Source organism: Ovis canadensis, chromosome X (assembly GCF_042477335.2).
Source record: "Ovis canadensis isolate MfBH-ARS-UI-01 breed Bighorn chromosome X, ARS-UI_OviCan_v2, whole genome shotgun sequence".
Taxonomy (NCBI): Eukaryota; Metazoa; Chordata; class Mammalia; order Artiodactyla; family Bovidae; genus Ovis; species Ovis canadensis.
The window spans coordinates 5596400-5610683 of NC_091727.1; the positions used below are offsets into that span (position 1 = coordinate 5596400).

The 14284-nt window shown below is 46.8% G+C and overlaps 1 protein-coding gene and 1 non-coding gene across 9 annotated transcripts in view; both read left to right on the forward strand.

The window, feature by feature from the left end:
- The window catches only part of LOC138929709 (uncharacterized), a 329162-nt gene that overhangs the window by 164622 nt on the left and 150256 nt on the right, over positions 1-14284 (forward strand). The window lies entirely within an intron of this gene.
- Positions 1272-1376, forward strand: LOC138931246 (U6 spliceosomal RNA). Its single transcript, XR_011446493.1, has one exon. It is a non-coding gene; the product is annotated as a U6 spliceosomal RNA (small nuclear RNA).

A 14284-nucleotide genomic window follows, 5' to 3' on the forward strand; every position in this document is an offset into this window, starting at 1 on the left:
TTACTGTTTGTTACTATTTATTGCTATTGGTTAATGTATATTACTGTTTATTGCTATTTACTACTATTTATTACTGTTTGTTACTATTACTACTATTTCTTTATTACTGTTGATCAATGTTTGTTACTGTTTATTACTATTTATTACTCTGTGTTACTGTTTGCTACTATTTATTGCTATTGGGTAATGTTTCTTACTGTTTCTTACTCTTTGTTACTATTTGTTACTATTTACTATTGTTTATTACTGTTGATCAATGTTTATTATTTGTTACTATTAATTGCTGTTTGTTGCTATTTATTACTATTGTAAATTCCTCTTTATTACTGTGTAGTATTCTGTTGTATGGGTATAAGACTGTATTATCTGTTCACTTGTTGTTGGACCCCACTAGGGGCTTCCAAAGGGCTTCCAGGGCAGCTTAGCTGGTAAAGAATCCACCTGCAACGCAGGAGACACTGGTTCGATTCCTGGCTCAGGAGGATCCCCTGGAGAAGGGATGGGCTTGGGCTTCCCTGTTAACTCAGATGGTGAAGGATCACACATGGTGTGAGAATCTCTCGGTCCATCCATGGAGCTGTAGATGGCATTAGTTCCTTCTTTTTGATGGCTGAGTCATATCCCAGTAAATCAACACCCCTGGTGGCTCAGACAGTTAAGAATCTGTCTTCAGTGCAGGAGACATGGGTTCGATCCCTGGGTTGGGAAGATCCCCTGGAGAAGGGAATGGCAACCCACTCCAGTATTCTTGCCTGGAGAATCTCATGGACAGAGGAGCCTGGCGGGCTACAGCCCATGGGGTCGCAAAGAGTCAGATGCAACTCAAGTGACTTAGCAGGCAGGCAAGCTCAGTCAGGTAGCTAAGTGGTAAGGAATACTCTGCCAATGAAGCAGACATGGGCTCAGTCACTGGGTTGGGAAGACCCCCTGGAGGAGAGCATGGCAACCCACTCCTGTATTCTTGCCTGGAGAATCCCATGGACAGAGGAGCCTGGAGGGCTACAGTCCATGGGGTCGCAAAGAGTCAGAGACGACTGAGCGATTAAACAACCACAAAGACCACTATCTCATATCATACACAAAAATTAACTCAAAGTGACATAAAGACTTAAATGTAAAAGCTGAAGCCATGAAACTCCTCATAGGAAACATGGGCAGTGTGCTCTTTGACATCAATCTCAGCAGTAATTTTCTGGATCTGTCTCTTCAGGGAAGGGAAACAAAAGCAAAAATAAACAAAAGAGACTAGGTCAGGCTAAAACGCTTTTTCAGTGCTCGCTTTGGCAGCACGTATACAACACCAGTGTGATACAGAGAAGATTAGCATGGCCCCCGGGCAAGATGATATGCAAATTTGTGAAGCATTCCATATTTTTTTAAAAAAATTAAGAAACACTTTTGCACAGTTAAGGAAACCATCAGCAAAACAAAAAGGCAACCTACTGAATGGGAGAAGATATTTGCAAGTGTTACGCTTGAAAGGGTTAAGATTTGTGTGTGTGTGTGTGTGTGTGTGTGTGTAGAGAGAGAGAGAAGGGAGGGAGGGGAGGAAACTCATACAACTCAATATTAAAACAATAAAATAGTCCGGTGAAAAAATGGGCCGAAGGTATGATTACCACATGCCCATGGTCCATAGGCATCTGTAAAGGGGCTGGACATTACTAATTATCGGGAAAACGCAAGTCAAAATCCCAGTGAGGTATCCCCTCACACCACTCAGAATGGCCATCAAAAAGTGTTGGTGAGGATATGGAGAAAAGAGAACCCTCCGGCATTGCTGGTAGAAATTTTTTTTTTTTTTTTTTTTTTTGCTGGTAGAAACGTTAATTGGCACAGCCGCTGTGCAGCGCAGTTTGGAAGTTCCTCAGCAACATTAAAAGGACTGTGTGATCTCGATTTTCACTCATGCGTTTTTATCTACAGAAAGTGAAAGCGCTAATTTCAGAAATTACATGCACCCCAGTGTTCTTAGCAGTGCTAGTTAACAGTAGCCTGGACATGGAGGCCGCCTACGTGTCCGTCAACAGATGCATGGATACAGAAGATGTGGTAGATATATTCAATGGAGTATTGCTTGGCCATAAAAAAGAATGGAATGTTCACATTTGAAACAACATGGGTGGACTCGGAAGGTGTTATACTTAGCTAGATAAAGGAGAGAAAAATTACTAGTGTAGTTTTTTTTCAGTTACATGTGGAATGTAAAAGATAGAACAAGTGGACCAGCGCAACAAAACAAGAAGAGACCCACAGATACAGAAAGCAATCTAATGCTTGCCAGAAGCGAGAGGTTGGCAGGATGGGGGAACTAGGTGAAGGGGAGTGAGAGGCTCAAAATGCCAGTTATAAAATAAATTAGGGAGACAATGTATAGTGGAGGGAACATAGTCAACAATATGGTAATAACCCCGGTCCATCAATATCCCTTATTGCTAATGAAGACACTGTAATTTCAGGTGCTTCCCTGGTGGCTCAGATGGTGAAGAATCTGCCTGCAATGCAGGAGACCTGGGTTCCATGCCTGGGTGGGAAAGAGTCCCCTGGAGAAGGGAATGGCAACCCACTCCAGTATTCTTGCCTGGAAAACTCCATGGTGGGCTGCAGTCCCATGGTGGGTCACAAAGAGTCGGACACGACTGAGCAACACACACACACACACATACACACACACACAATTTCAGGGGCTTCAGGAACAAGGTGCAAGTCCTGGATCAGTTTTGTGATAAGGTCGGAATCTGGAACTTTTCCTAAAGGACCACTACTGATAGACCTTCTTAGGCTTACATACGTAATGACATCCAGGAGGAAAAATAGTCAATGAATGAAGCTGGCCAAGAAAAGAGCAACAACAAATGTAAAAATAAATTTACTCATCCAAAGGCTCCCGTTTTTATCATGGATTGCTCTGTTCCATATACACATAGCGTTTGCTGCTTTTACGGGTTCACCAAGTGGAGTGATTCATTTCACTTTCCTCTGAGGGTTTTTCCCCCAAAAGAAGAAAAAAAAAAAATGTAGGCCAGCACAGAATGAATTCTGATCATGAATGAAGATTAAACGATTCTTTGCAATGGATGTATGTACTATAGACATAGACTTACGGAGTTTCATTGATGCAGATACCATATATCCGGGCATAAACTATACATTAGCATCCACGCTTTTTCAGATAAAAAGGATAATTTTTATGCATGCGTGTGAAAATACAAAATTGCTTACGAAAGCATTGCCTGTTTCCATATTATGAATTTCTTTCTATGGTTAGATGTCTAGATGAGTTGATAGATGGATGCCGGATGGGGTGGAGGAAGGACTAGTGAAGACGGGACACAGAGCCATTCGTGCAGCATTGAAAGTCTTTGCCCACTGGGTGTCATGGTTTTCCCCACAATGCTTGACCCACCACAAGTATTTGAGGGGTTCCTGTATTCCCGGTGCAGGAGTTGGCAGTGTACGTGGCAAGTTTCATTAAACCACACCACCATCCTTTTTCAGATGGCTGTGCTGTCTTTCAAACACATCGTCAGTGTTATTTTTCTGCCTAAAACTGGCTGATGAGGATTAAATCTACAAGTATTATTTTTTAATGTCTGAATATTTAAATGTCTCGAAATTACATAATTGTGTTGGTCATATTTAGGTTTTATTGTAGCAAAGTCAAATCTGAAGAATTTGTGTGGTGCACTTATGCAAGTGCTTGGATATGTTTGTAATGATCTCTTTGCTCTACGGAAATTCTATAGTATAAGGACAAAGCAATTATTAGATATTGTCGTTGACTCTCTAAGTCGTGTCTGGCTCTTTGTGACCCCACGGACTGCAGCACGCCAGGCCTCCCTGTCCATCACCATCTCCCGGAGTTGGCTCAAACTCATGTCCATCGAGTCGGTGATGCCATCCAACCATCTCATCCTCTGTCGCCCCCTTCTCCTGCTGTCTTCAGTCTTTCCCAGCACCACGGACTGGAAAAGACTGTCTTTTCGGCTCTTTGCGTCAGGTGTTCAGAGTATCGGAGCTTTGGCTTCACCATCAGTTCTGCGGATAATTATTAGAGGTGGTGATCACATTTGAGCGTCTGCTAGCTGTTACCAGTGTGGCGTGTCTGGATGCATGTGTCTTGGCCAACATATCACAAGAGTGAGTGCACCATTAATTCGAACCAGACAGCCGTATTTCTCCCCTGTGGAAGTGATCACCCTGCCAGGTCCGATGGCAGTGAGTGGCTGTGACAATTAAAAGCAGTTGTGCTCGTTGCCTCACAGAAATGCTACTGTGTTTGTTTTGGGAAAAAAACAACAAAACACCGTCAGGGTAGAATGTGCCAGATGGGAAGATTTGGCCATGTGCGCCGAGGACACTGTGGAAAGTGTTCTTGTGTTTTTTGACTTCTTGTATTTTTCTCACTCTGAAGACTAGTTCTCGCCAGAACTGCTAAGGTGAATCTGATGAAGAGGCCGCCTAGTTTAGAAGCCCCGGTATGATGGGATATGTGTGGGGAAATTGTTGGAAAGGTGACAAGGAGCTTGCCTATCTGTTTTATTTTTCTTCTTTCTGTTTAACTCTCGAAAATGTGCAAGTTGTGCTTCAGTGGCCCAGCATTGAATCTTGGAAGAATCTTTAAATGACAGTGTTTGCATATTCTGGTTGTTGTGGATATATATATACATATATATATATATATATATATTTTTTTTTTTTTTAATGGCCTTTTGTGAATTGGGTTGACATCTTTAGTTTCCACACAAAGAGTCTGATGATGGCATCGTGATTCTCACTTAAAGTTCCTGGGAGAGACACAACAGTTAACAGTTTGCAAAACAGATGGGTTCATGGAAGGTCTGCTTTTGTTTGAATGAAAGGATCTTTTTTTTTCCCCCATTCAAATGGAGAAGAACACAGCCAATGCCCAGTTCTTTCAAATCCATGTTGAAAATGGTTTATGGATGGTGCCAGAGGAGGAATCAAAAATCAGCAAGAAAACAGGGAGATGCTGTTCTCGGTTTCAGCTGTCAATAGGAAAAAAAAAAATTTAAAGAGATAAAAACGAAGAAAAATTCAATAGGAAAGAAAAAAATTAATGAGATAAAAATGAAGAAAAATTCAAAGGTTCTCATTAAACATCTTCAGGCACTTACTACTTGAATGAACCTGAAGTTCCCCTTCAACAAAACCCATGCCCTCAGGGAACTGTCAAACCATCCAGGAGTCAGACACTAAACAAATATTCACAGAGATACCTCATTAAAAACATGGGAAGTTCTGTTGGTAGCCCTGTGTTGTTTTGGGTGTGCAGAGACGGTTTCCCTGAGGAATTGACGTGTTGGTTCATCAGGCTGGTGGGGAACAAGGTTTGTGAATTATTTGAGCTCAGCAAGGGCATTCTGTTGAATCCTGAACTGGAATCATGGACTGAAGCTGAAGCTCCAATCCTTTGGCCACCTGATTCAAAGAACCAACCCATGGGAAAAGAAACCCTGATGCTGGGAAAGATTGAGGGCAGGAGGAGAAGGGGATGACACAGGATGAGATGGTTGGATGGCATCACCGACTCGATGGAAGTGAGTTTGAGCAAACTCTAGGAGTTGGTGATGGACAGAGAGGCCTGGCTTGCTGTGGTCCTCGGGGTTGCAGAGTCAGACACGACTGAGTGACTGAACTGAACTGCACAGATCTGTCTAGTGGAGGAAAGCTCGTACTAAATAGAGACTGAACAGATCTGGAAATTTCATGGGTCTCCATCTGTAGCTGAGTCGTGGGAGGAGGTTGGCAAGGGGGTTCCTCAGGGACACACCTCAGGTCTGTGATTGGATCGGTGGATGTTGGAAGGATCCCAGCCCCAGGAAGAAGGTGAGGAGTCTTACCCAGTGGGCAGCTACGGTCCCTACGGTCCTGCTCACGCTGCACATGAGTTGTGTCTGGAGTGGGTGAACTTGCCATGTCCTTGAAACCTTGGTGGAGATGAGTATTAAGAGACATTTGGTCACTGCTCTGAATCTCCAAAGAGAAACATGAGTTAGGGACGAGTAATGATGAATTTTGCTTGTCAGCTTTCCTGGCCCATGGTGTCTGGGAACATGTGCTGTTCCCACAAATACCTGCCATCATCTCAGTCAGTTGCTTAGGACCTACCTACAGATGAACGACCAAAAGGAAAAAAAAAAAAAAGACATCAGTAAAGGAATTATCCTCCAATTAAAGAGAAAATGACATCCCAGTGGAGCTCAGTTTTCACAGGCTGGCAGTGGGTTGATGTCAACCCTTCCCTGTGGGTTGACGTCATTGATGGCTTCAAGCTTGTGGACTCACACCTTGAACTAGGCCAAAACATGAATGTGGTGTCTTTGCTCACCAGGATGGTGGTAGAAGAGGCAGGGTTGATGCCAGAGGCCACGGTTGCACAGCTTGGCTCTGGTGCGTGATTTATCACAGCAGATCTTTTCCTTTGGTATTTGTTGTTTGTTTTTTTTTTTTTTTTTTTTTTGCTAACATCTATTTAGGCAAAATGAAACCCACAAAACCATTATATACAACCTGGCCGTGAGCATGGGGACTTAGAAACAATGAAAGCCCTTATGAATCATTTGAACTGGTGAGGTAAGGATGGGCACTTGGACTCAGTGAAAGGTCTTGTGAATTATCTGAGCTCAGCACAGGCATCTCGTTGAATCCCGATTTGGAATCACCCTCTGTCTAATGGAGGGAAAGTCGTCCTGAGTATAGACCGTGAACAGGTCTGCAGACGTCATAGAGGGTGTTCAGTCGTGGAGAGATGAGTCAATGACTGCCTTTGTGATGGTGGCGAGTTCACCTCTCATGTTACGTCTCAGCTGTGGTTACCTACAAAGGGTGGGGGGGGGGGGTCTAGGTCAACACTCATTGATGGCGAAGTCACTGTCTTTACTTACCAAGTCTGCTGGCTGTGAACTCACACACCCCAATTTGTGTGCACTCTGTGGCTTCAGTCATGTCTGGCTCTTTGCGACCCCATGGACTGCAGCCCGCCAGGCTCCTCTGCCCATGGGATTCTCCAGGCAAGCATACCAGAGTGGGTTGCCATTCCCTTCTCCAGGGGATCTTCCCGACCCAGGGATCGAACTCATGTCTCCTGTGTGTCCTCCATTCTGTGCTGATTCTTTACCGCTGAGCCACCATCGAGGACCATGCCCCGATTTATTTGGCCTTAATAAATAGTTTGTCACATAAAATCTGTTTTCAAAATATATAATTTTAACATAAAACCTCATGTGTCTTTTAAAAACTTCTCTCCATAGGCTCAACTTCTCCAGGCAAAAATACTGGAGTGGTTAGTGGGTTGCCATTCCCTTCTCCAGGAGATCTTCCCAACCCAGGGATGGAACCTGGGTCTCCTGCACTGCAGGTGGGTTCTTTACCATCTGAGACACCAGGGAGCCCATTGCAAACACAAATATCAATCATTTTCTCCTTTTAAAAACTCTGCCCATTCCAACACTATGGGGCTGCCTAGGGCAAGACAGTGTCCTCCTGCTGGGTCCTGCAGGTGCGTTTGGAGCGTCTAGCTGAGAAGTAAGCTAAGCAGCCCGTTTCTCTAGACTTGTATCCTACAGATGGGTCAGAAGTAAAGACCCTGATGTCTTCTGAGTCCTGTCTGTGCTAAGGGTGTATGTCCCCTGTAGCAGGGCAAAGGCAGCAATCAGCCCAGAAATGACTGCAGCGACTCACTGATTCATGAGCTCCTTTACAGCAGTGTCTCACAGTGGATGGACATAAACGCTCAGTGGCATGTAGCATGGCGGTGGAAAGCTCTTTGGATCACCTCAAGGTCAAATTGAATTTGATTGTGTGTCAGCAGTGAGGGTCAGCTGGGTCACTGATTGTTATCACATGAATTTATAAAATTGTGAGCTTGACAGTATCAGTCTACATGATCAGCAGATGCTTTAGAGCTGAATACACTGCACTTCAGTTCAGTTCAGTTCAGTTGCTCAGCGGTGTCTGACTCTTTGCGGCCCCACGGGCTGCAGCACGCCAGGCCTCCCGGTCCATCACCAAGTCCCGGAGCTTACCCTAACTCATGTCCATTGAGTCGGTGATGCCATCCAAACATCTCATCCTCTGTCGTCCCCTTCTCCTCCTGCCCTCAATCTTTCCCAGCATCAGGGTCTTTTCCAGTGAGTCAGTTCTTCGCATCAGGTGGCAAAAGTATTGGAGCTTCAGCTTCAGCATCAGTCCTTCCAATGAATATTCAGGACTGATTTCCTTTAGGATGGACTGGTTGGATCTTCTTGCAGTCCAAGGGACTCTCAAGAGTCTTCTCCAACACTGCAGTTCCGAAGCATTAATTCTTCAGTGCTCAGCTTTCTTTATGGTCCAACTCTCACATCCATACATGACGACTGGAAAAACCATAGCTTTGACTAGATGGCCCTTTGTTGGCAAAGAGTGAGAAGGAGGAAAGGGTTTTGCCATTCTGAGACCTAAATATTCTTGATTCAAACAAGCAGGACTTCCATGGGAGATGTTAAAAAGTGGATATATCTACATGACATACTCTGCATTATGTCAGGATAGAATGACATCCAGTTATAAAAGCATGCTATTTGGGGACTTCCCTGGTGGTTCAGGGGTTAAGACTGTGCACTTCCCCTCTAGGGGGTCCAAGTTCAATGTTCCTTGGGGACGCAAGATCCTGCTGGCCACTTAAGTGGTAGTTGCTCAATTGTGTCTGACTCGTTGTGATCCCATGTACTCTAGCCCACCAGTCTCCTCGGATCATAGAGTTTTCCAGGCAAGAATACTGGAATGACTTGCCGTTCCCTTCTCCAGGGGATCCTCCTGACGTAGGGATCGATCCCAGGTCTCCAGGTTGTTTACCATCTGAGCCACCAGGGATGCTCCAGTGCATGCTGCTTGGCATGGCCAAAAAGGAAAAAAAAAAAGGACCAGGGGAATTTATTTCCATAAAGCTAAATAAAAAGGAATGTTTTAATAAGTTAAAAAAAAATCTTTATCCTTCTGTGGTATTGTCCTGTGGAAACTGTAAGAGAGCAAAGTGAACGTTTTTGCTCATAAAATGTAGTTCTCAGTGCTCACGCTCTGTGTAGCCTGAAACAAGTCTCCAAAGAGTTAAGCCTGGTGTTTCAAGTCAGTCTGCAGTGAAATGCACAGATGGAACGCCATGCCTAATGCGTGTCAGGCATAGGTAGGCTGGCACAGGGGACCCAGGGCCACGCAGAAGTCGTCAGTAACATCACCTACAAGGCCTGTCTCCATCACCGCGCTGCCAGGAAGAATAAGACGTATGTTCCACAGTGAGAGCGTTTCATGACTCAGGATTCCCCATCTGGGGAAAGTGACTCTAGCTAACGGTAGGAAAATAGGTCAGTGGACTCTGCTGGAAGTAAAACACTGAGGCAGATGGTTAAAGAGCTGAGTTTTTGTGGGTCTCACAAATAGGGGAGGACTGAGCAGTCTCACCAAACAGAGCACAGGGTGAGTGTAGGGTGAGAGCGCGGGGACTGGTGTTGGGGACAGGGGGCTGGGGAACCTCTGGGAGGCCTGGGAATGCCGGGGAGGGCGTATTGGTAGGTTACAGGGACCGCTGGTGGCTTACAGGTGAAGAAGCAGGTTAAATGGCACCGCTGGAAAACTGGGATTTGCACACTGCTGACAAAGACTTACAGTAACTTTATTTACTCAGCCATGTCTGACTCTTTGCGACCCCATGGACTGCAGCACGCCAGGCCTCCCTGCCCATCACCAACTCCTGGAGCTTACTCAAACTCATGTCCATTGAGTCGGTGATGCCATCCACCCAACCATCTCATCCTCTTTTGCCCCCTTCTCCTCCTGCCCTCAGTCTTTCCCAGAATCTGGGTCTTTTCCAGTGAGTCAGATCTTCTCATCAGGTGGCCAAAGTATTGGAGTTTCAGCTTCAGCCTCAGTCCTTCCAATGAACACCCAGGACTGATCTCCTTTAGGATGGACTGGCTGAATCTCCGTGCGGTCCAAGGGACTCTCGAGAGTCTTCTCCAACACCACCGTTGGAAAGCATCCATTCTTCAGCGCTCAGCTTTCTTTATGGTCCCGCTCTCATATCCAGACACAACTGCTGGTAAAACCATAACTGACTTGATCGGACACTAACTTGAGGGGCATAATCAAGGCTCACCCCCCAGAGCAGACACACAAGCCTTGAGATTGATCTTTACAGACAGTATATCCTCGTAGCAAAGCCGTCCAGTGGAATTTCCATGCTGACCCAGAGTTCCTGGACCTGTACTGTCCAATATGGTGACCACTGGCCACATGTGACACTGACCCCTTGACATGTGCCCAAGATGACTGAGAAGCTATATTTTTTATTTTATTTTTCTCTGCGCTGGGTCTTCCTTGCCGGGCATGCTTTCTTTTGTTGTGGTGTGAAGTGAATGACTCTTTGCGACCCCATGGACTATGCAGTCCAGGGAATTCTCCAGGCCAGAATACTGGAGTGGGTAGCCTTTCCCTTCTCCAGGGGATCTTCCCAACCCAGGGATCGAACTAGGGTCTCCCGCACTGCAGACAGATTCAGATTCTTTACCAGCTGAGCCACCAGGGAAGCCCTTTGTTGTGGTGAGCGCGGGGCTAATCTTTGGTGTCGGTGTACACGCGTCTCATTGCAGTGGCTCATCTTAATTGCAAAGCATACGCTCTAGGGCTACTGGGCTTCAGTACTTCTAGCACACAGACTCAGTTGGTCCGTGCCATTTGGGATCTTCCTGGACCAGGGATCGAACCCATGTTTCCTACATAACCATTGGACCACCAGCAAAGTCCCTCATTTAATTTTAATGTCACTTAAAGATAAATGTGATAGCCAGATAGCTACTGGGCAATAGTATTAGCCTAGCTGTATAAGCCTATAGAGTGAAACAGAAAGCTTGTATAACATATTGAATGATACAAGACACATTTTGACCATTTGAGGTTAAGGAGAAGGCAATGGCACCCCACTCCAGTACCCTTTGACTGGAAAATCCCATGGACGGGATAGGAGCCTGGTAGGCTGCAGTCCATGGGGTCGCTGAGAGTTGGACAGGACTGAGCAACTTCACTTTCACTTTCCACTTTCATGCATTGGAGAAGGAAATGGCAACCCACTCCAGTGTTCTTGCCTGGAGAATCCCAGGGATGGTGGAGCCTGGTGGGCTGCCGTCTATGGAGTCGCAGAGTCAGACACGACTGAAGCGACTTAGCAGCAGCAGCAGCAGCAGCAGCAGGTTAAAGAATTTCTGCCGTTTCTGTTTCTGATACTCTTCTCAAGGTCACTATCGGTAGGTTCCTGCCCTATTATGATGCTTGCTGTTCAGAGCGTCGCCAAGGACACCCTGGAGGGCGTAATGAACCGGCGGTCTAGGGCCTGATCTAATTTGGTGACTCACGCTTTCTCTTCTCTGTGTTACAGTGACTTGACCAATTTTAATGGAACATTTTCACGTGGCGCTTATCAAAAGACCTCAACCTTTTAAAATGCGTTGCTTGGCGGCAGCTCATTTCTGGGAGTGGATTTCTTCCTCTAGCTGAGAGAAACGCTCCCCCTCCAGAAAGTCATTTCATGCTCAGAGACTCCCTGCTGTTGTGGATGTCGGTGTTGGGCAAAACAGTTAAGGCAGGTGAAACAGGCATAACAGGCAGGAAGGAAGGTCACCCCTGTGAGCAGAGAACAGTGACTCAGAGACTGCTGGCCAGAGCAGCAGTGGCTGGGAAGGTTTGGGTGGGAAAGGAAAACCCACCCCAATGCAGGGATTGCAGGCCGCGGAATGAGAAGTGGTAGGTTACTAGTCATCACTGGGACGGCTCAGCGGTCTGCCTGCCAGTGCAGGAGGTGCATGTTGGGTCCCCGTTTGGGGAGGATCCCCTGGAGGAGGACAGGGCAACCCCCTCCAGTAGTCTTGCCTGGGAAATCGCCATGGACAGAGAAGCCTAGTGGGCTATAGTCCACAGGGTTACAAAGAGCTGGACACGCCTGAGGGATGGAACAACAGCAGCAGTGTCTCAGGATGAGACTTCCTCTTCCTCTGAACGGGACACAGAGGAAGAGACACGTTTGACCCCAGGCCCACTTCAGGCATGTCCATGGGGGCTGCGGTCTACGGAGAGCAGATCTAGAGAAAATAGCGATCTAGGTTAGAAGAAATGAGCTCAGTGCTGTGCTGGAAGAAGTGATTCCTGCCTGCACCAGGGTTACCAAGAATAGTAAAGGACAGACAAAGGCCGGTGAAAGATGGTGAGACCAAGAAACCCAGAGGCTGAAAACCCAGCCCTCAGCTTGTGGAGGAGAATCCAGACGTATGCTGTCTGAGATAGTCATGGTTTAGATAAGCATTTGATATGGACTTCCCTGGTGGCACTAACTGGAAAAGAACCCGTCTGCCAGTATAGGAAATGCAAGACAGTTGGGTTCCACCCCTGGGTCTGGAAGATCCCCTGGAGAAGGAAATGGCAACCCACTCCAGTGTTCCTGCCTGGAGAATCCCATGGACAGGGGAGCTTGGCGGGCTACAGTCCATAGGGTCGCAGAGAGTCGGACACAACTGAGCATGCACGCACTGCATTTGATAGGAAAACTGGTCATTTGTTTCCGTGTACTGCATTTGCACATGAAAAAACAAATTGAGATCTCATAGATGCCATGACAACGAGAATTTCTACGGGAATGACCTTGATCTGTCAATACAGAATTTTATGTCTTATGTCTTAGGAGTATGTAGTAGTTGCTCAATCGTGTCTGCCTGTCTGCAACCTCACGGACTGTAGCCCGCCAGGCCCCTCTGTCCATGGGATTCTCCAGGCTAGAATCCTGGAGAGGGTTGCCATTTCCTTCTCCAGAGGATCTTCCCAACCCAGGGATCAAACCTGGGTCTCTCCTGTGTGGCAGGCAGATGCTTTACCATTTGAGCTACAGGGAAGACCTTAGGAAGAGAAGAATTCACGAAAAAGCACACAACAGCCCGCCTCATTTCTAATCCCGTTTCCCGCGTCCGAGTATCAGAGATAGGGCCTGAACTCAGACCTGTGGCATTTCTATTTGTGACGTGTGTCTCAGATTCCAAGACGCCCGCTGAAGGAACCCGTTATGACTTCTCTTTTTAATCAATTTATTTTTTTTAATTGGAGGCTAATTACATTATGATACTGCAGTGGTCTTCCGCTGGTCGTATAGAGGCACACGGAGAATCAAAGGACCCTTCCTCCAGACACTTTGTAGTTTCCGTGCTGTGGTTTCTCAGAACAAGGGCAGATTTTCTTCGGAAGAGGTTTTCGGACATTGACTGCTATGGATGGGACCGAGAGCCCCATCGGCCTTGGCCTGCTTGGTGGGAGAGTGTTCAGAGCGGCGGGACTTTGTGCCTAGCCGGGCAGAAAGGAGAAGGGCAGTCAGTGGCTGTCCCAGGGTGTCATTTAAGGGGCCTGCCTCAGCACACCCCTGGGGGATCTGTGCTCTTCAGCCTGAGTGGATCACAGGGGTTCCTGAGCCCGGCGCTTTCGCAGGCAGTGGGACTGCTTCCTGGTTTCCTGAGGCTTTGTCCCTCGTCTGGGGAACCCTGGAGCAACTAGCCGCTTGGTGCCCTTCCTGGTGGAAGTCCTAATTAAGACAAACTCATAAAGAAAGCTGAGCACCGAAGAATGCATGCTTTGGAGCTGTGGTGTTGGACAAGACTCTTGAGAGTCCCTTGGACTGCAAGGAGATCCAGCCAGTCTATCCTAAAGGAAGTCAGTCCTGAAATGTTCACTGGAAGGACTGATGCTGAAGCTGAAACTCCAATCCTTTGGCCACCTGATGTGAAGAACTGACTCATTGGAAAAGACCCTGATGCTGGGAAAGATTGAGAGCAGAAGGGGACGACAGAGGAGGAGATGGTTGGATGGCATCACCAACTCAATGGACATGAGTCTGAGTAAGCTCTGGGAGTTGGTGATGGACAGGGAGGCATGGCGTGTTGCAGTCCATGGGATCGAGAAGAGTCGGACAGGACTGAGCGACTGAGCTGAACTGAACATGCCTGAGGCAGGAGTTGTTCACTTCCTTGTGGAGTCCGGGGCTAAGTGTCTCTCGGGGAGACAGTTGAACACGAGGAGGATTGGGCCTCGGGGGGAGACCCGTGGGCAGGACAGGGATGGGCTGATCGAGATGCTGGCTGAAGTCTTTTCCTCGGGTGCCTATCTGAGTCTCAGCACTATGTTCATTTCCGCATGAAATATAGCTGTGGTCAGATAGTGCCTCTTGCAGCGTTAATTAGCCGACTGTCCTCTTAGAATG